At 47.5% G+C, this 21,167-nt stretch overlaps 1 long non-coding RNA gene across 2 annotated transcripts; it reads left to right on the plus strand.

The window, feature by feature from the left end:
- The first annotated feature begins 397 nt into the window (after positions 1–397).
- On the plus strand, positions 398–12,403 carry LOC112204410 (uncharacterized). 2 transcript variants are annotated; one of them, XR_002938062.3, is made up of 4 exons: positions 401–567; positions 1,448–1,665; positions 2,311–2,479; positions 8,293–12,403. It is a non-coding gene; the product is annotated as an uncharacterized LOC112204410 (long non-coding RNA). The 2 variants fall into 2 exon arrangements; XR_002938061.3 differs by having other exon boundaries at positions 398–1,665.
- Positions 12,404–21,167: the final 8,764 nt, after the last annotated feature.

Below are 21,167 nucleotides of genomic sequence, written 5' to 3' on the forward strand. Positions count from 1 at the left end.
GCTCTGCCCTCACGGAGCTGACAGTTTTGTACAAAGCACAGCAACCATTTACACAGCACTCACTTCGTGCAGGCCCGTGGATCCTCACAACCTCCAAAAAGGCTGCCCCGGGGTCGGGGAGACCTTCGGGAATAAGGGACCCTCTCGGACCTGAAGCTCGCAAGGCGCTGAGTGCAGAGTGAGGCCGGGTGCGGGCTGCGCCTTCTGAGAGGGAGGCAGTCCGCACAGTTCCGAGTAGAGGCGCGTAGGCCTCCGAAGGGTCCCTCGGGCTGCCGTGTGGAGTGTGGACTGCAGGAGGCTGGGGTGCTGAATCACTTAGGATGCATTCAGAGGCGAACAACCCGCTTCCCAGCTAGCAGCAGCTTGCACGATGCCATTGTGATCTCACTGAATACGAAGCCACCGTCTCTTCTCCCTCCAAAATCCCCACATACACTTTCTGCCTTCCTGCCTGTTGCCTCATGCCCCAGGGTGGCTGTCATAGCACAGGGCATCACACCGCTACACCAGCATCTCAAACGGGAAGAAAGTGGCAGGTGTACAAAGGATGACCACTTTGTGAATCAGGTTACGATTTTCTTTTCTAACAAAGGAAAAGCTTCTCAGAGGCTCCCCCTGCAAATGTCTCTTTAACCCTGTTAGGCCATGGGCCATGTGGCCGGCCCTGACTTTAACAGGGTGGGAAAGTGAACATGTGTCAAAGTGGACCAGGATGGCCAGCCCCCACTAGGCGAGCACATAGTTGCCCCAAACAAAATCAGGGTTCGCTTAGCTGGGAAGCAGGTGCTAAGGCTGTCGGGGAGGCTGCCAACTGGCCTGTCACAGAGAAAAATCAGAGCCCAGGGAGGGGTTTTGACAGCAGCACAGAGAGAGATGATGTGGTTTGAACATGGGGGCCATGAGCAGTGAGTGCCTCTTTCTCTTAGAGAGGGTGCGTCCAGTGTAAACGTGAAGGAGAGATAGAAACACAGGCTCTTCATTTTTGGTCTGAGTGACTGAGTCGAGGGGGATGCCCTTTGCCGAGATGGGGAAGACAGAGGGAAGAGCTTGGTAGTCACAGGGTGGAAATTAAGAATTGCCTATTGGGGACAGAAGTGGAGATGCTATGCAGGGGTGGAGTTTCTCGAGGGATGCCGAGAGGAGAGGCCAGTGCTGCAGCCCTGCGCCTGGAGGCTGGGCTCGACACATCCGCTCTGCCCTTCCCTCCGTGCTGCGTGACGCTGGAGCTGGCCTTTGAAAGCCACATCAGCCTGTTCCTTGACCTGTGGTTTCTGGTTATGCTAGCCCAACAGGAGCACCAAAGGCCCTTGAGGGAAGGAAAGAGCAAGGCCAAGGTGTCTACTATTCCCCTGACTTCCTCCTGCCAGGTCACCGAGGGTTGGCTGTGCACCTCAATTGAAGCTCCGGCCCTGTCAGGCACCCACCACTCTCCTTTCTCTCTCTCCAGTTCCAGTTCCTGCGTCCTCCCCTTGTTCCTGCGGGCGGGGGATGGCATCACACGGGCGTGGTGAATCCTGGCCCTTGGGACTTCCCTGCGCCTTGCACAGATCGCACAGATTGTGGTAGATGGTCCCTTGCAAGTGTCATCCTGCCTGATGCATCACCACCGAGGAAGCGACCGAAGTCAGAGACAGAGGATGCTGCCACTCCCCAAGAATGAAGCCGGTGAGGAGGAGCAGCCAGGGCTGTGGGGGGTCGGGGGAGTGCCCTGTCCCGGAGCTGAGGGAGGAGTGCGTGTGGTCCATAGAGATGAGGACCGACATTCAGCCATTAGAGTGGAAAGACAGAGGTACCCATCACCCGGACAGCAGTTTCCACAGAGGAGCAGCCTGAGTGGGGCAGATTGAAGAGAATGAGTTGTGAGGAAGTCCCTACAGCGGGTGTAGACAGCTCGTTCAGTGAGGAAGTCCCTACAGCAGGTATAGACAGCTCATTCAGTGAGGAAGTGCCTACAGCAGGTGTAGACAGCTCGTCCAGTGAGGAAGTCCCTACAGCAGGTGTAGACAGCTCGGTCAGTGAGGAAGTGCCTACAGCAGGTGTAGACAGCTCGGTCAGTGAGGAAGTGCCTACAGCAGGTGTAGACAGCTCGGTCAGTGAGGAAGTGCCTACAGCAGGTGTAGACAGCTCGGTCAGTGAGGAAGTCCCTAGAGCAGGTGTAGACAGCTCGGTCAGTGAGGAAGTCCCTACAGCAGGTGTAGACAGCTTGGTCAGTGAGGAAATCCCTACAGCAGGTGTAGACAGCTTGTCCAGTGAGACAGGGAACAACACAGATGCAGCATTAAGGAGTTTTTTGTTTGTTTGTTTTTTAAGGTAGGGGATATTATTGGACTTCGTATGTGATGGCAGTGACTCAACAGAAAGAAAAATTGCTGATGCAAGAAAAAGAGTGTCTTGCCTCGTCCAGGCAAGAGGGCATCAGACTTGGGACAGCTCACTCGAGGCAGGGAAAGAAAAGCGGGTTGCACGATTGCAGGCACAGGTGGGCTGGAGGATTCATTTGGGGGAGGATGAGGGTTTTATTGTGATTATTCTACTTTCTCAGTGAAACAAGAAACAAAACAAGCAACTGAGAGTGAGAAGGGGGCATTTGCAGGTTGGCAGAGGGAGGAGAGGGTTTGAAATGCTCATCCAGGGCTATAGGGAAGAGAATCCACAAGAGAAATGTGTAGAGTTGACAAGTCTGGAGCTGGGGGTGACTAAGTCCAGGACAGGCTGTGTGGTGGGCACTGCTGCAGTGTCTAAGCCAACGACCAGCTGAGCTTGTCACCCCTCGAGGCTCCCATCTTCCTCCGGACACTCCAGCACACTTGCTCACAGCCCCTCCCCCATCCCTCTCCAACCTCAGAGTCCTCCTGCTGCCCCCTGTCCCCCACCCCCATCCCTCACTCCCTCACCCTCTGTCTTTCTCACCTGGCAGAATTCCCATCTGGAACCTCCAGAGACACCCACCCAGGCTCCCGCCACTGGGGAAGGTCACAAATTGGACAGACTGGTGTCACTCTGGTTCCCCAGAAACTCCTCCAGGGGTCCCAAAGTTGGTCACAGCCCTTGCGGTGGGAGGTGGTGGTTGTAGCCACACCCCGGCCGCCCTCCACACTAGGCTCCTACACCCCACCCTCCCAGCACAGCACCTGCAAGCCCGGCACCTCTTCAGTTGTTCCTGTGATGTCCCCTGCAGATCTCAACTCTGTCACTGTGTGCTGGGTCCCCTTATGGGGAAGCGGGGAGGAGAACTAGGAGGGTTTTTTCTTTTTATATAATTAACATTTAATTCTACCAATAATAACAGGCACTAGGGCTCTGTGGAAGACACAGAGGATCCCAGCATCCAAGCACGGTGCAGCCCCTCCCGGACCTCCGCATCTCAGAGGTCATCACTGCCCAGAATTTTGTGTTCACCGTTCCCTTTCTCTCTGTACATCTATGTGCAATTTATTGTGCAGTTGTACATGCTTTTGAAATTCATTTCTTTTAAAAAAAAAAAAAAGTCTCGATCTGTTGCCCATGCTGGAGTGCAGTGGTGCCATCTCAGCTTGCTACAACCTCTACCTCCTGGGTGTAAGCAATTCTCGTGCCTCAGTCTCTGAGTAGCTGGGACTATAGGAGTACGCCACCACAACTGGCTAATTTTTTGTATTTTCGTAGAAGAGAGGGTTTTACCATGTTGTCCAGGCTGGTCTCAAACTCCTGAGCCTAGGCAATCCGCCCACCTGGGCTTCCCAAAGTGTGGGGATTACAGGTGTGAGCCACCGCGCCAGCCCCATGCTTTTGAAATTCACACAAGAGAGCTGAGCTGTCATCCTCTGGTGCTGCAGCGTACCCGTGTTGTTGCGTGTAGCTGTGAATCACTTGTTTTCACCACATATGTTAGTCTGTCGTGTGACAATGTATTGATCCATTCTACTTTGATGGAGATTTGTGCTGCTGTCCAATTCCTGCCATTTCAATTCTCCAATGAACATTTAATGTCATTCTCCTGGTGCTTGGACAAGAGCCTGCAGGTCTAACCGGAGGAGAGAAATTGCTGGGCCATGGGACGTACCTCTCGACCTCACTGGATGCTGCTAACTTAGGGCCCGAAGTGCAGCGATGACCGTCCCGCGGCACCACACAGACCCTGGCTCGCTTGGCATTCTCTCCAACACTCTAGTGTTATCAGCCTTCATGTTTTTGTCAGTCTGGTAGGCATTTCAGGTCCCTCACTCTGTTTTAATCTGCGTTTTCCTGCTCACTAATGGAGTAGGGCATTTTCTCACATTCCTTGCCCATTCACGTCTTCCCCTTTGCCAAAACGCCTGTTCAAATCTTCCACCCACTTTTCAACTGGATTCTGTCTCTCCTTCTGATTGACTTGTCGAAGTCCTTACATGTTCTGGGCACAAATCCTCCATCAGATGTGTAGAGTTGCAGTATCTTCTCTCACTCTGTGATTTGTCTTTTGCTTATTTCGTGATTCTTTTGATATGTAGAAGTTCCTTATTATACTGTAACCGAAATATATCCAGCTTTTCCCTATGTTTTGTGCTTTTTGAATCCTAGGAAATTCTTCCTTTGTTCATTGTTGTGAGAGATTCTTTGGGAGATTTGAGAATAGATTCTCCTATATTCTCTTCTAAAATTTGTGCAGTTTTGCTTTTTCTATTTTAAACCACTTGCAAATGATTTTTCTGTATGATGTGAGGCAGGCGCCATTTTCATCATCTTAATATAATTAAATTGTCATGACACCATTCACAGAAGGGCCCCAACTGTCTGCTCTCTGCTCTACTCAGACGAACTCTTCACCTGCTCTGGGCCAATACTCCCTGCATTGATTACAAAAGTCTTATTAAAAGGTTAATGCCTCTACCTGGTTTCTTCTTTGAATTTTTTTTTTTTTTCAGACAGGCTCTCACTCTGTCGCCCAGGCTGGAGTGCAATGGCTGGAGTGCAATAGCACAATCTCAGCTCACTGCAGCCTCCACCTCCCGGGCTCAAGCAATCCTCCTACCTCAGCTTACCGAGTAGCTGGGACCACAGGTGTGCACCACCATGCCCAGCTAATTTTTGTATTTTTTATAGAGCCAAGGCTTGGCTATATTGCCCAGGCTGGTCTGGAACTCCTGAGCTCAGGTGATCCGCCCACCTCAGCCTCCGAAAGTGCTGGGATTATAGGTGTGAGCGACTGCGCCTGGCCAAATTTTTGCTATTCTTGACCCTTTATTTGCCCTTATAATTTTTAGGATCGACTTGTCAGGTTATATACATGCACACAGTGGACTTTTGACAGGAATTATATAGAATCAATAGATAAATTTGGGGGAAATATACATTTTTGGTATTGAGGCTTTCAATCCTTATGCAATACATATGTATTAATTATTAGGGTCATCGTTAGTTTATCCTATAAACTTTTATAATATTCTCCAACAAGGTCCTGAACATTTATACTCTATTTATTTCTAAGTGTTTCATGTTTTTCACACTACTGTGAAGGATTCCATTTTTAAAGTTGCATTTTCTGTCACTCGTTTAGAAACCCAGTTATTTTGGGCCAGGCGCAGTGGCTCACGCCTGTAATCCCAGCACTTTGGGAGGCCAAGGCGGGAGGATCACCTGAGGTCGGGAGTTCGAGACTAGCCTGGCCAACATGGAGAAGCCCCATCTCTACAAAAAATACAAAATTAGCCAGGCATGGTGGCATGTGCCTGTAGTCCCAGCTACTCGAGAGGCTGAGGCAGGAGAATCGCTTGAACCTGGGAGACGGAGGTTGCAGTGAGCTGAGATTGTGCCACTGCACTGCAGCCTGGGCAACAAGAGCGAAACTCCATCTCAAAAAAGAAAAAGAAGGAAGGAAGGGAGGGAGGGGAGGGGAGGGGAGGAAGAAAGAGAAACCCAGTTATTTTGTAAATTGATTTTATGTAGAGCAACATTTCTGAATTTCCTGAGTCTAATAACTTATTGTTAGATTTCTCTGTTTTCTATATAGATATACCAAAACAATACTTTTTTTCTTTTCCAATTCTTATAGCTTTTATTTCTTTTTCTTATCTTTCTGTGCTAGCTGAGACTCACAATGCAAGTAAGTACAAAGATGTACAGAAATGTGATAGTGGGAACCTGTCCTGTTCCTCATCTTAAATAAAATACATTCAACCTTTCATACTTACATATGATGTTTATTATATTCTTTTGTTTATTTTTATTTTTATTTTTTGAGACAGAGTCTCACTCTGTTGCCCAGGCTGTAGTGCAGTGGCATGATCTCGGCTTACTGCAACCTCAACCTCCAGAGTTCAAGCAATTCCCCTGCCTCAGCCTCTCAAGTAGCTGGGATTATAGGTGTGTGCCACCATGCCTGGCTAATCTTTTTTTTTTTTTTTTGTATTTTTAGTAGAGATGGGGTTTCACCATGTTGGCCAGGCTGATCTCGAACTCCTGACCTCAAGCAATCCACCTGCCTCAACCTTCCAAAGAGCTGGGATTACAGGCATGAGCCACCACACTCGGCCTGTTATGTTCTTTTTTGTTTTTTTAGACGAAATCTCGATCTGTTGCCCAGGCTGAAGTGCAGTGGCACTATCTCAGCTCACTGCAACCTCCACCACCTCCCAGGTTCAAGCAATTCTCCTGCCTCAGCCTCCTGAGTAGCTGGGATTATAGGCGCGTGCCACCATACCTGGCTAATTTTTGTATTTTTAGTAGAGATGGGGTTTTGCCATGTTGGTCTTGAACTACTGACCTCAGGGTGATCCACCCACCTTGGCCTCCCACAGTGCTGGGATTACAGGCATGAGCCACCGTGCCAGGCCTGTTCTTTTTTTTTTTTTTTTTTCCCAAAAGATACCCTTCATCAGGTCACAAAGTTCCCCTCTAGTCTTAATTTCTAGGAGTTTTTCTCACGAATAGGTGATAAATTCTGTCAAATGCTTTTTCTGCATTGAAATGACCTAATTTTTCTCCTTCTATGTGTTAAGGGAATGGCTTACATAAACTGATTTCCTAAAGTTAAACCAACCTGTCATTCCTGGGGTAAATCAAACATAATCATCTTTGCATACAATTCAGATCTGGTTTACCAATAACTTGTCTAGACTTTTTGCAGCTGTGCACTGCACTGTTCTCATCAGGTTTGGATATCCAGGTTACGCTAGCCTTGTAAATGAGTTAGAGAGCATTTCTATAGGGAATTTATATTTTGAAAATTCAGTGGAACTCACTGACTGGGCCTGATGTTTTGTTTGTGATTTTAATTACTGATTCTATCTCTTTAAGAGTTATAAGACTATTTGGGTTCTCTATTTCCTCTTGAGTCAGTGTTAGTTCAGTTATATTTTTCTAGAAATGTATTGGCCTAAAATTGTTCATATTATCTTTTAAATCTATGTTATATCTATGGCTGTGTCCACTTTATTTATTTATTTATTTATTTTTTGAGACATGGTCTTGCTCTGTCACCCAGACTGGACTGCAGTGGTAGAATCTCAGCTCACTGCAGCCTCAACCTCCCAGGCTCAAGCCAGCCTCCCACCTCAGCCTCCTGAGTAGCTGGGATCACAGGTGCATGCCACCATGTCCAGCTAGTTTTTAAATTTTTTCCAGAGACAGGGTCTTGCTATGTTGCCCAGGCTGGTCTCCAACTCCTGGGCTCAAGTGATCCTCCCACCTCAGCCTCCCAAAGTGCTGGGATTACAGGTGTCAGCCACTGCACCTGGCCTACTTTTAAATTGTTTATTTATGCTCCCCCTTCCCCACCTGCCCAGAGGGTTGCCATTCTGATTAGTGTTGCCAAAGAACCAGTTTTGGTTTGATTGTTTCCAGTGCATGTTAGTTTCTATCTAATTAGTGCTTCTCTTTATACCTCTTGTTTTAGGTTGATTTTGCTTCTTCGGGTGGATGATGAGCTAATTAACTTTCAGCCTTTCTTTTAAAAAAAACACACATAGGACATTACTGTTATTTTAAACAGTTGCAGTTTCCTTGAAAGTGTGCCTCATAGGCCTCCAACTATGGGAATGTCATGACCAATGGCCTCAGCTCTTGTGCTCAGAATCTGTCTCTGCATTTGTGCTGAGGCCACACTTCTTTGGCTCAAGAACTCCCTGGCAGCTTTCCTGAAACTTCCTTAGGTTGTTTAGTGATCTAGGTCACTCCCAGTCAACCTTCTTTCCCTCTCTTCCTCTCTGGAAGTTAGAGCTACTCACATTCTGAAGCTCTTCCAGGTTTCTTAGCTACCTCCATGCTTCATCTCTAATAATAACAACAATATCTAATCTTCATCATCTAATAAAATCTTCTCTTTTTTTTTGAAAGGGCTTCATTCCCATCACCTAGGCTGCAGTACAGGGGTGTGATCTCAGCTCACTGCAACCTCCACCTCCTGGACTCAAGCAACCCTCCCATTCCAGCCTCCCAAGTAGCAAGGACTACAGGCACACACCACCATGCCAGGCTAATTTTTGTTTGTTTGTTTGTTTTTGTTGAGACGGTGTTTCACCATGTTGCCCAGGCTGGCCTCGAACTCCGAGTTCAAGTGATCTGCCCACTTGGCCTCCCAAAGTGCTGGGATTACAGGCACGAGCCACCACACTCAGCCTTCATCATCTAATAAAATCTAACCAAATCCTTATACCTTTATCCCATCTGCATCTTGGAAGACCTGGACTAACGTAAGTGGCATCAGGAGAGGATCTGGGACTGTCCTGCCCACCACCCAAAGGGTGCAGAGGCTGCTGTCCTGGTTGGCTGGGAGGTCCGGTGGTCCCTGGCACACGGTGGGAGCTTCATGAGTGATGATCTGGGAAAATATCTCGGTGGAGCACAGCGCTGTGGCTGGTGGGATGATGCAGGCCCCTGAAAAACTGGGAGTGGGGAGCAACCAAACCAACAAAGACAGGACAGCGGGCTGGTTCCCCATACTGACATCCTGAGAGCTGTTACCAAGCTCGGTGTGAGACTGGAGTGCCTCTACCACAGAGGTAAACAGGCACTTAACCGGAGTGAAGGGCCACCGGTGGGTCAGCTCTGCAAAGGTAGAAAGTAAGGGTCCCCTGGGGAAAATCTGGGTCCCAAAGATGTAACGATGAGGGCCCTCCAGTCCTCTGGAACCTCTGGAAGTGCACAGGTCCTCCTGCCCCATAAAGGTGAGCACATCTACTGTGCTGGAGATGTTACGGAATCACCTGTCTCACCAGGAAGCAAGTGCTCGCCTCAGAGGCTGTCCCACCTGCCTGCCAGGCCAATTGCGAGGGCTAAATCCCAGCACAGACCAACGGGAAGGGGCAGGGTGCTAAGCCTAAAAAGGGAGAAAGGGGCTGCACAGCTAAGTAATTGCAAGAACTGGTTGATGGCCTCAGCTGGGGCAGAAGAGAAGTCCCGGGATGGGAGAGTGAGGAGCTTGACCAAGGGTCTGGAAACATTTGCTGCAGTGGGGCACTTTCTCAGGACCCAGGAGGTGGGGAAAACTTGGAATGGCTCTTAAAAGCCTTGAAAAAAGTGGTAGCCAGCTCACAGTGAAGCAGAAACCCTCAAGTTCTCTGGCAGCTGGTAGAGGAAGGAATGGGGTGGAGGGAGGTGGGTGTGCAGGAAGCCCTGGGGAGAACACCAGCATCACCAGGAAGTCGAGGCATTCCCCGTCTGCAGCCTGTGCTGAGGGTGGGAGAGTCAAGAGGTTCCCCGTCTGCAGCCTGTGCTGAGGGTGGGAGAGTCGAGGGGTTCCCCGTCTGCAGCCTGTGCTGAGGGTGGGAGAGTCGAGGGGTTCCCCCTCTGCAGCCTGTGCTGATGATGGGAGACGCAGCTACAGAGCCGGGCTCCCTAATCCCCGTGGGGAGGATGAGGCAGGCGGCCACCGAGGGGCTTGGGGGCAGTAACAGGGGGTGGTAACAGAGCACGGTGCCCTGAGGGGTGAAACCAGTGGCCAACAAGGGGGAAGCTTCACATGTAAGAGTCAACAGAGGGCAGGGGCTGAGGGGCTGCCCCAGCAGGAAGTCACACTCCCGTGCTGTTTCTGGACATGAGCCGATTTTCAGAATTGGAATCCACTGACGGAAGAGTGGCTGGGAGCCTGGAATGAGCTGCGATGTCTGGCAAGTTAATACCTGGCCCTTCCCGGGGGCTCGGGCTGCTTCCCTGGGGGACTAGAGGGAGCATGCAGGCACCTTCGCTGTAAGTGCCTTGCAATTTAAAGAGACAACTGCATATTACAATAATTATAAATCCTGCTGGTGGCCCAGTGTGTCAAGATGTAATTTGTGATAATAACAACATAAAGGGGATGGTGCTACGGAGGAGCAAAGGTTTTGTAGACAACTGAAACTAAGTTGGAATTTCAAAACATTGAGAGGATTCATTGAAACCATGTTCAAACAAAACCTTGAACGTGAATGTGCGTCTGTCCCCCGAGGCCTGGCCTGGACAGCTCTGGCCCTCATCAGAGAAGCCTCCCTGGCTGAGCGTTCCTGTCACAGGCTCTGCCTCCCTTCATGGTGTCCATGCTGCGGAGTCCTAATGAGGGAAAGGAGTCAGACTGGCGGGACCAGGGGAAAGCAACAGAGAGAGCGGAGAAGCTGTGAGTCTGCCTTTCTTCATGGTCCAGGACACATGGCCCTCCCGTGCAGACAAATCACAATCTTCCTACGCCCAGTTATCACCAGACCCTTGGCTGATAGAAAAATGCGTTAGCTCCCTGCAACCTGGGCGTTATCAGCACTGCACATGGCCCTCTCCGGCACAAGCCCCATCCTATAAAATCCCCAGCACGCCTTCGGCTCTTGCTGCCAGCACCTCTCTTGGTGATTGCCCATTGCTTTCTTGCAACGTATTTTCCTACTTCCTCTCATAAATCTGCCTTTCTTTACCTACAACAGTCTTGGTAAATTCTTTTTACTGCCCACGCCACCAGCCCCGGTTAGTTGCTACCTGCAACACACAGCACTTTTAGTTACATAATTATTCATGCGACATTCTGTGAGGGTGAGAGCCCAGCCTGCCCTGGCATGATGCTAGTGGCAGGGCATGAGAACTGTTTGCTACATGCCAAAGGTCACTAGCTTCTCTCACACATCAAGTCCAGCCCGTTGCCCTGTCCTGCCTCTTCCAGCTCCCGAATCACCCCTTCCCTCACTGCTGCCCACAATGGCCTAGCCTGCCATTCCAGCAGGCAGCCACAGCACCATGCAGCCCTTGCCTCTCCCCAGCCCCCTCTCTGTGTCCAGAGTGGTCTTTCTAAGGCACAGTTCTGACCACGTCGCTCTCCTTTTCACTCCAAGTCCCAGCTCCTTGACAGGCTTGTGGGGTCTACGGCAGGCCCACCTCCTCTCCCACCCCTCTGCCAGGCCTCGTGGCTGGATGGGTGGATGCTGCTGAACGCTGCACTCCCTCAGAGGTTCCCGCTTCCCTCACAGGCCACAGACTCCAGGGCCGCCTCGCCAGCTCCACGAGTCCATCAGTGGCCTCTCAGCCCCAGCACCATTAACATGTACGGTCCAGGAACTCTGTTGGGGAGGGCTGTCCTGTGCACTGTACAGTGTTTAACAACATCCCTGCCTGATCCCACTAAGTGCCATAGCACTCCTTCGGTTGTGACAACCCAAACTGTCTCCAGACCTTGCAGACATCCCCCAGGTGCAAAATCGTCTCCAGCTTGGAACCACTGCTCTGTTCAGGAGTTTCCAGATCCATAGCTCAGTCCAGAGTCTTCTCCTGAGTTCCAGACCTGAGGATTCATTTGTTTCTGGACGTTTTCCCCTGGAGAAATGGGAGTGTAAAAAGATGGGTGCAAGGAAATAGAAATATTCATAACAAGCTAATCTGAAAGAACAGATAAATGAAATGCTGAGTACAGCATAGAAAAAAATCAAGAGGGACTTTTCCGACCATATAAAAATGTATGATAAAGTGACAATAATTAAACCATATGGTATATAGCCTGGGCACAGTGGCTCACGCCTGTAATCCCAGCACTTTGGGAGGCCGAGGTGGGCTGGTCACCTGAGGTCGGGAGTTCAAGACCAGCCTGACCAACATGGAGAAATCCTGTCTCTACTAAAAATACAAAATTAGCTGGGCGTGGTGGCACATGCCTATAATCCCAGCTACTTGGGAGGCTGAGGCAGGAGAATCGCTTGAACCCAGGAGGCAGAGGTTGCAGTGAGCCAAGATCGTGCCATTGCACTCCAGCCTGGGCAACAAGAGCAAAACTTCATCTCAAAAAAACACGAGGTCAGGAAATCGAAACTATCCTGGCCAACACAGTGAAACCCCTTATCTACTAAAAACGCAAAAATTAGCTGGGCGTGGTGGTGCATGCCTATAATCCCAGCTACTTGGGAGGCTGAGGCAGGAGAATCACTTGAACCAGGGAATTGGAGGTTGCAGTGAGCCGAGATGGTGCCAGCGCACTCCAGCCTGGTGACAGAGCAAGGCTCTGTCTAAAAACAGACAAATAAACAATCAAAAAAGACCACAAATTCTAGATAGGTTGATGCAAATACAAAGTAAAATTACCAAGGAGAACAAAAAGAGCTAAGAATTTTGTAATCCTAAAGTAGAGGAAGCCTCAGGGCAGTGGCACAGGAGAATCACTTGGGAGCTTTGTAAACGTAAAAGCCTGTGTATAGTGCATAGCCAGGGCTAAGAACCACCACATTAAAGGAAAACACTGGTAAGTTGGATTCTAGAAGAATTTGAAATTCTTGTAAGACAGAAGCAAAAAAAGCACTCAAAGGCTAATTAAAAAAAAATCATAAGCAAAGTAAATAAATACCTTTGAAATATTAGCAATCCATGCGACTAAGAGTGGATTTTCTTGACATCCACAGAGCTGCTTAAGATGAACAATAAAAAGATGATTCAACCAAAAATAGGCAAAGAAGGTGACAAATTGCCTCACTGGGAAAGACATACGCAGTCATGAAAGAACTTGCAATTACACAGCAATGGGACGTTTTAGGCAGCCAAAGGCTTAGAAGCTTTATGGTGCCCAGTGAGACCATCTGTGAGAATGAAGAAGCAACAGGAGGTTTGGGCTCTGGAGCAAGATTGCCAGGTCGTCAAATCATGGCTTTGCCATTGACTAGCTGTATGACCCGGGGCATGATCCTCGATGTCTGTTTCCACATCTGTTAAGGAGAGGGTAATCCCCACCATGTAGGGTTATTATGAGAAGTAAAGGAGTCCATATTTGTAAAGCACTTAGAACAGTGCCTAGAAACTATGTTAAACAGTAAAAGCTTGGCCGGGCGCAGGGCCTCACGCCAGTAATCTCAGCACTTTGGGAGGCCAAGGCAGGCAGATGCCGAGGTCAGGAGTTAGAGACCAGCCTGGCCAACATAGTGAAACCCCATCTCTACTAAAAATACAAAAAATTAGCTGGGCGTGGTGGCGCACACCTGTAATCCCAGCTACTCAGGAGACTGAGGCAGGAGAATCACTTGAACCCGGGAGGCAGAGGTTGCAGTGAGCCGAGATCACACCACTGCACTCCAGCCTGGGCGACAGAGCGAGACTCCATCTCAAAAAAAAAAAAAAAAAAAGCTGGACACACATCTGTAATCCAGCAGCTCGGGAGACTGAGGCAGAAGGATCACTTGAACCTAGGAGGCGGAGGTTGCAGTCAGCCGAGATCGCACCATTGCACTCCAGCCCGGGTGACAGTGCGAGACTCTGTCTCAAAAAAAAACTAAAACCAAAAAACAGTAAAAGCTTAATAAGTGTTAGGTATTGTTCTTTTTGTCAATATATTTTTATATAAAATGTTTGGGAGCATATTCATGAAACTGTTACAGTGATTAACCTAAGAAAGACATTGGAAATAATGGAATTTTAACTCTTTCTTTCTGTATCATATTTACAATAAACTTTTTCTATTTAATATTTAAAACATAAAATCATAAAGAACTAGGATACATGTATGAAGAGAAAAAACTAATAGAATAGTGCCATAGAAGAAAAAGGGTGTGTGTGTACACAAATTTAGTAGATGAGACTTAAAATTTGTGAGGAAAGGAAAGATTATTCAACAAATGTTGTTGGAATTGGTATTCAACAAGTTAGTATTGGCATTCAATTTAAAAGAAAATGGACCAGATATGGTGCCTCACATCTGTAATCCCAACCCTTTGAGAGGCTGAGGTGGGTGGATCACTTGGGCCCAGAAGTTCGAGACCAGCCTGAGCAACACGGCGAGACCCCATCTATACTAAAAATACAAAAATTAGCTGGTCATGGTGGTGCGCATCTATAGTCCCAGCTACTCAGGAGGCTAAAATGGGAAGAATTGCTTGAGCCCAGGAGGTTGAGGCTGCAGTGAGCTGTGATTGCTTCACTGCACTCCATCCTAGGTAACAGAGAGAGACCCTGTCTCAAAAAAGAAAGAAAGAGAGAAAGAGAAAGAGAGAAAGGAAGAAAGAAGAAAGAAAAAGGAAAGAAGAAAGAAAGAGAGAGAAAGAAGAAAGAAAGAAAGAAAGAAAGAAAGAAAGAAAGAAAGAAAGAAAGAAAGAAAGAAAGGAAGGAGGCCAGGCACAGTGGCTCACGCCTATAATCCCAGCACTTTGGGAGGTCGAGGCAGGCAGATCATGAGGTCAGGAGATTGAGACCATCCTGGCTAACATGGTGAAACCTGTCTCTACTAAAAATACAAAAAATTAGCTGGGTGTGGTGGTGGGTGCCTGTAGTCCCAGCTACTTGGGAGGCAGAGGCAGGAGAATGGTTTGAACCTGGGAGGTGAAGCTTGCAGTGAGCTGAGATTGCGCCACTGCACTCCAGCCTGGGTGACAGAGCAAGACTCTGTCTCAAACAAAAAAAAAAAAAAAAGAAAGAAAAGAGAGAGAGAGAGAATGAGAGAAAGGAAGAAAGGGAAAGAAACAAAGAAAGAAAGAAAAAGAAAATAAAGAAAGAGAAAGAAAGAAGAAAGAAGAAGAAAGAAATAAAAGAAAGAAAAAGAAGGAAAGAAAGAAAGAAAAAGAAAGAAGAAAGAAAGAGAAAGAAGAGGGAGGGAATTTTATATGTATTTGCTTCTGGCCATGATGTAGTAACTACTATTAGATAATCTTCCTGCCATAAACCATAAAACTGGATAAAAATATATAAAACTGTTTGCAGATATTGGAAACAAAGTACATGACACTGATCCCTGAAGAAAGAAAAACAAGTCTTTTTGTTTTGTTTTTTCCTTTTTTTTCTCTTAAAATGTCATTTTTTGGTTCACAATTGCCTTGCCTGGCTCTCTAGGAACAATTTTCTAACCACAGCCTGAGGAGGAGGATACCAAAGGAAGTCCAATCCTCCTATTGAGATTACAGGACAGAGGGTGGAAGGTGGGGCAACAAAGGAGGCAGAATTTGAAGGGCAGACTACCAAAAAAGAAGGAGCCACACAGCAAAAGAGCTTCAGAAATCTGCATAGGTGTCCCCTTGAGTCTTTGGCTGAATATGAAGCTGGGCATGTGTAGAGTGAGACTCCACAAAGTGGGGCAAAGAAAATCTGCAGAGGAGCTCTGACCTGAACAGTCACCTCAGCTCACGCAGGACGAGTCAGGGTGGAGAAAAATTGCTGAAAACTCTGGCCATTCAGCGGAAAACTCAGAAAGGCCATGCCTTAAGTGTAGACCTAAGTTATCCATAGAATAAAGCCTACTTGAGACCTTCTCTAATGAAACTTTTAGAGAAGACTTGAGGGTCAAGTTGATCTACAAGTACATTAACTACTTAACAAACAAAACTCAATAAAAGGAAGATGACAAATCCAAACACTTAGTAACATAGCATTCATACTGTCCAACACTCAATCAAAAATTACTAGACATGCAAAGAGGTGGAAAAACATGACATAAATGAAGATAAATTAGTAAACATATATGAAACCAGGTATGACAGAGATGACAGAATTACAATATAGAGAATAAAAGGAGGGGTTGGGCATAGTGGCTTGTGCTTATAATCCCAGAACTTTGGGAGGCTGAGGCAGGAGGATCATTAGAGGCAGGAGTTTGAGACCAGCCTGGGCAACAAAGTGAGGCCATGTCTCTATAAAAAACGTTAAAATGAGCAAGGTGTAACGATGCATGCCTGTAGTCCCAGCTACTCAGGAGGCTGAGGTGGGAGGATTACTTGAGCCCAGGAGTTCAAGGTTATAGTGAGCTATGATTGCACTGCTGTACTCCAGCCGAGGTGACAGAGTGAGACTCTATCTCAAAGAAAAAAAAAAAAGGAGAGAGAATAAAAAGAGCTATTACAAATATGTTTAAAGATTCTAAAAGAGATCAGGCAGAGTGACTCATGCCTGTAATCCCAGCAATTTGGGAGGCTGAGGCAGGTATATCACTTGAGGCCAAGAGTTCAAGACCAGCCTGGCCAACATGGGGAAACCCCATCTCTACTAAAAATATGAAAAACTAGCTGGGCATGGTGGCATGCACTTGTAATCCCAGCTACTTGGGAGGCTGAGGCACGAGAATCACTTGAACCCAAGAGGCAGAGGTTGCAGTGAGCCAAGATTCCACCATTGCATTCCAGCCTGGGGGATAGAGTGAGACTCTGTCAAAAAAAAAAAAAAAAAAAAAAGGGCCAGGCGCGGTGGCTCACACCTGTAATCCCAGCACTTTCGGAAGCCAAGGCGGGCAGATCACGAGGTCAGGAGATCGAGACCATCCTGGCGAACACGGTGAAACCCCTTCGCTACTAAAAATACAAAAAATTAGCCAGGTGCGGTGGCGGGTGCCTGTAGTCCCAGCTACTCAGGAGGCTGAGGCAGGAGAATGGTGTGAACCCAGGAGGTGGAGGTTGCAGTGAGCCAAGATCACACCACTGCACTCCAGCCTGGGCGACAGAGCGAGACTCTATCTCAAAAAAAAAAAAAGTCGGGCGCGGTGGCTCACGCCTGTAATCCCAGCACTTTGGGAGGCCAAGGCGGGCGGATCACGAGGTCAGGAGATTGAGACCATCCTGGCTAACACAGTGAAACCCCGTCTCTACTAAAAATACAAAAAATTAGCCGGGTGTGGTGGCGGGTGCCTGTAGTCCCAGCGACTCGGGAGGCTGAGGCAGGAGAATGGCGTGAACCCGGGAGGCAGAGCTTGAAGTGAGCTGAGATTGCGCCACTGCACTCCAGCCTGGGTGACAGAGCAAGACTCAGTCTCAAAACAAAAAAAAAAAAGAAAAAGAAAAGAAAAAAGAAAATGTGACACTGCAGAACATTCATTGATTTCTCATCCAAAAGGCAGTGGAACTACATCTTTCAAGTGCTGAAAAGGGGAAATAATCAGCCAACTTAGAATTCTAGACCCACAGAGGTAACCTTAAAAACAAAGGCAAAACAAAGATACTTTTGAACAAACAAAAGGTAAGATAATTTATTGCCAGAAAATCTATGCTAAAAGAGATATTTTCAAAAGTTCTTTGAGCTGAAGAAAAATGACACAAGTTGAAAATATGGATCCACAAAAAGGAATAAAGGAGCACCAGAAATTGTAAATTTGTGTATAAATAGAAAATACCTTTTTTCTTATTCTCAAATTTATTGATATTGAGAAGTCATCTCTCTCTCTCTCTTTTTTTTTTTTTTTTTTGAGACGGAGTCTCGCTCTGTCGCCCAGGCTGGAGTGCAGTGGCGCAATGTCGGCTCACTGCAAGCTCCGCCTCCCAAGTTCATGCCATTCTCCTGCCTCAGCCTCCCAAGTAGCTGGGACTACAGGCGCCCTCCACCAGGCCTGGCTAATTTTTTGTATTTTTAGTAGAGACGGGGTTTCACCATGTTAGCCAGGATGGTCTCTATCTCCTGACCTCATGATCCGCCCGCCTCGGCTTCCCAAAGTGCTAGGATTACAGGCGTAAGCCACCATGCCCAGCTGTCAACTCTCTCTTTATTACGATAATTTAAAAAACTGAACAAACTTAAAATAAATTACTTTTCTTGAACTTATCAGAGAATTAAGGTCACAGGACAAACTGCCACCATGAAATCTGGAAGTACAGGCAAGTACAAAGAATCACTGTTAAGATCAGCTTACCTGGATCAGAAGCTGCTGGAGCCATAAACTGGTAGGAACACTTAATAGTAACTTTGAAAAATTGCTACATGTTGAAAAATTGCAGCATGTAGACTAGCACAAGAGTGAGAAGCTTCTAGGGGTTTCAGTCTTAGGACGCCCCCTCTATACTTCTGTGGCTTTTACCTCCTGGAGTCTCACCAGATTCTGACAGTAAAGAGCCAAGAGAAACTCCTCATGTTTCTAACAAGGGTGGGGGAGGGGGGAGGGTAAAAGTAACCATTTTGAGATACTCCCAGAGTGATCTGGAAGATAGCTGACTAGAGGTACTCAATGCTCATCTCCTCCACAAAGAAGAGCCAAAACATCAAATAAATAACTACACTTTGAGTGGGATATCTAAGGGAGGACACTGAAATACAGCAAGGAAAAAACAAAACCCCTCTGTAAATTCCAGATGGCAACATAGACAGGGAAGCAAAGCATCTGTCCAGGATTAGCTTAGACCCACAACAGACTCCCCATTATGGGGAAAAGGTAAGTGGTAGATCCCCAGCAGTCCCCATTACCAAGGTGGATGCCTACAATGCTAGCTACAGGAGAGCCCCATAGTCCTCACAGGCCCTGAGCCCAGTAGAGGGAGCTGCCAGGAGTCCACATAGTTGCATTGCTCTGGAGAACCAACACACAATGCCCCTTGCACTCCCAGGGACCCAAGCTGCTATGGCACATTGCCATTTTGAGAAGACAGCCACTGCTGGAGTGCCTTCTGCCCTAAGGGCCAATAGCCCCTGCATCTCCACATCCATGAGGCCCCACTTCCATCCCATCATACCCTCATACAAGGCTGCAGTGCCAGGACCCCAGCTAGACTCAGTGGTATAACCATCACCCAGCTCCTGAGCCCACACGGCACCCTGCACTCCCAAGGAACCAGCAGTTCAGCACAGCAGGAAGGCTGCCCCAAAGACTGGGAGAACTGATGCACACACCCCAGAGGGTTTGAGGACTGGCCAATCAGTGCCCACTGCCACTGGAAACCCCACCCCTTTGAATGGCAGAGCTGCCATGTGTTGCATGCACCCCCATAGTCTGAGGATTAGCCTGCCTGGCACCTGCCACCACCACCAGGAACCCCACTTCCATGACCAATGGGCCTGCTGTGCCCTGCATGTGCTCCTCTAGGGCCTAAAATCCACCCTGCCCAGTGACTTCCATCCCCAGAAAAGCCATGTCCTCTCTCCGTAAAAGCCATGCCCTCTCTCCACATAGAGCTGCAGTCTATGCCACTGAGGCATTTGCAGACACCATGGGTGTTGATTACAGTTAAAGAAATCACATGGAGACTACACTACTGCCCAGAGCCAAAGCCAAAGCATCCCACCTAACTGACACTATAGGACACATCTACAGAAAACAGTTTCCCTATGAATGCTACTCCATAAGACTGGAAGAGGCAATTCTTCCACTAGACATAGAGATGTCAACGTAGGGACACAAGAAACATGAAAAAGCAAGGAAACATGACACCTCTAAAGGAACGCAATAGTTCTCTACAAATAGACCTGAAAGAAAAGGAAATCTATGAAGTGCCTGAAAAGGAATCCAAAATAATGATCTTAAGAAAACTCAGTGAGATACAGGAGAATACAGATAGACAATTCAACAAAATCAAATCTGAATGAGAAATGTAACAAAAAAATAGATATCATAAAAAAGAACCAAACAGAAATCCTGAAGCTAAAGAATTCAGTGTATAAAATAAAAAATATAATCAAGAGCTTTGACAACAGATTAGACAAGCAGAAGAAATAATTTCTGAACTTGAAGCTAGGCCTTGTGAAATAACCCAGTGAGCCAGGCACAGTGTTGTGTTCCTGTAAACCCAGCTGCTTAGGAGGCTGAGCACAGAAGTTCAAGACCAGCCTAGGCAACATGGAGAAATTCCATCTCAAAAAAGTTTTCTTGGGGCTGGATGTGGTGGCTCATGCCTGTAATCCCAGCACTTTGGGAGGCCAAGGCAGGTGAATCACTTGGGCCCAGGAATTTGAGACCAGCTTGGGCAACATAGCAAAACCCCATCTCTGCAAAAAATACAAAAATTAGCCAGGCATGATGGTGCATACCTGTGGTCTCAGCTACTCGGGAGGCTGAGGTGGGAGGGTCATCTAAGCCTGCAGAGGTTGAGGCTGCAGTGAGCTGTGATCATGCCACTGTTCCCCAGCCTGGGCAACAGAATGAGACCCTGTCTCAAAAAAATTTTGTTTCAATTAATTAATTTATTTTTTTGAGATGGAGTCTTGCTCTTATTGCCCAGGCTGGAATGCATTGGCACAATCTTGGCTCACTGTAACCTCTGCCTCCTGGGTTTAAGTGATTCTCCTGCCTCAGCCTCCCAAGTAGCTGGGATTACAGGCGCCTGCCACCACGCTGGGCTAATTTTTGTATTTTTAGTACAGATGGGGTTTCTCTATGTTGGCCAGGCTGGTCTCAAACTCCTGACCTTGTGATCCTCCTGCCTCGGCCTCCCAAAGTGCTGGGATTAGAGGCATGAGCCACCACGCCTGACCTATTTCGATTTTTTAAAATCTTCAATCTTATAAAATTACCCAGTGAGACAAAAAGGAAAGAAAAGAAAAAGAAAAAGAAAAAAAGAAAGAAAGAAAGAGAGACAGAAAGAAAGAAAGAAAGAGAAAGAAAGAAAAAAGAAAGAAAGAAAGAAAAGAAAGAAAGAGGGAGGGGGGAGGGAGAGAGGGAGAAAGAGAGAGAAAGAAAAAGTGAAACTGAGCAAGCAGGCTGGGCGCGGTGGCTCATGCCTGTAATCCCAGCATTTAGGGAGGCTGAGGTGGGTGGATCACCTGAGGTCAGGAGTTCGAGACCAGCCTAATCAACATGGAGAAACCCCGTTATCTACTAAAAATACAAAATTAGCCAGGCGTGTTGGTGCATGCCTGTAATCCCAGCTACTCGGGAGGCTGAGGCAGGAGAATCACTTGAACCCAGGAGGCAGATGTTGCGGTGAGCCGAGATCATGCCATTGCACGCCAGCCTGGACAACAAGGGCAAAACTCCATTAAAAAAGAAAAAGAAGAAAAAGAAGAAGGAGAAAATGGAAAAAGAATAAAGAAAGTCTATGGGACCAATGCGATACCATCAAGCAAAGAAATAATCACATTATAGAAATTTCAGAAGGAGAAGAGATTGG

The sequence above is a fragment of the Pan troglodytes genome, chromosome 11 (genome assembly GCF_028858775.2).
Source record: "Pan troglodytes isolate AG18354 chromosome 11, NHGRI_mPanTro3-v2.0_pri, whole genome shotgun sequence".
Taxonomy (NCBI): domain Eukaryota; kingdom Metazoa; phylum Chordata; class Mammalia; order Primates; family Hominidae; genus Pan; species Pan troglodytes.